The 903-nt window shown below is 34.3% G+C and overlaps 1 protein-coding gene across 1 annotated transcript in view; it reads left to right on the top strand.

The window, feature by feature from the left end:
- LOC119582009 (bromodomain-containing protein 3-like) overlaps positions 1 to 903 on the top strand; it is a gene marked incomplete at its 5' end in the record, with an annotated part of 61,922 nt that overhangs the window by 37,330 nt on the left and 23,689 nt on the right.

The following is a 903-nucleotide window of genomic DNA, read 5'->3' as shown; positions in this document are numbered from 1 at the left end:
ACAAGTATGATTATTGCCTTTCTGAACTTTAAGGCTAATTCCTTGTGAGAATTTTTAGGGAGGTTATGCTTGGTATTCTTACACTCTACTGCTAGTGTAATACATTAGGTTTGGAAACATAATAGAGATCCATTTACCAAAGATATTGCTATTCAGAGTTAAGAGTCTTGTGATTTAGTTTTAACATATATATTAGGAATTCTTTCTCACAAACTTTTTCTCGCTTAACCCAATCACACCAGGAACCTCCATATGACATCCCATTACATCATACCCCTAATGCCAAGATGATGTCTTAATATGATCTGCTCTTTAGTTATGCACATTGAAACAGTTTTAGACTTGTTTGACCCTTGCTGCATTCATTGAGGAGAAATAGGCCATCAAAAGTAGCCTCTTGTTAGCCACATTACCAAATGGTCTCTGTTGCAGCCAAGAGCATAAAGAGCAGTATGATTTTGTTCCCTATGCTTCTGATTTTTCCCTCAAGCAACTGATTCCACGTGTATCCAGATGTATTGTTCAGTATTGCTCTGGGGGCTCTCACTGTAATTGGGTCGAGACATATTTTGGGAAGTTTTGTCTTTGAGATCTTAGAATAATCACGTCAAATTATTGATTTAGGTTTTAAGAGTTGGAAACAACGGAATATTTTAAACCATTTAATGTTTCAAATTGTGACTCTTCAAACTTTTGAATAATGAAACTAGATCATAGTTACATTAGTGTCTGATATTGATAGTGGCTGTTAACCATTTTATACTTGAAATTGATATGTAACAAATAGAGAATTGGTCGTTGACAGCATTCATCGATTAGTATTGGTTCCACATCTGTGAAGAGGTCTATGATATAATTATAATAATGAAAGTGAACCAATGCAATAACAATCTATCATTGTTA

The sequence above is a fragment of the Penaeus monodon genome, chromosome 15, assembly GCF_015228065.2.
Source record: "Penaeus monodon isolate SGIC_2016 chromosome 15, NSTDA_Pmon_1, whole genome shotgun sequence".
Classification (NCBI taxonomy): domain Eukaryota; kingdom Metazoa; phylum Arthropoda; class Malacostraca; order Decapoda; family Penaeidae; genus Penaeus; species Penaeus monodon.
Note: the sequence above shows the minus strand (reverse complement) of the source record. Positions and strands in the feature narration are given on the sequence as shown.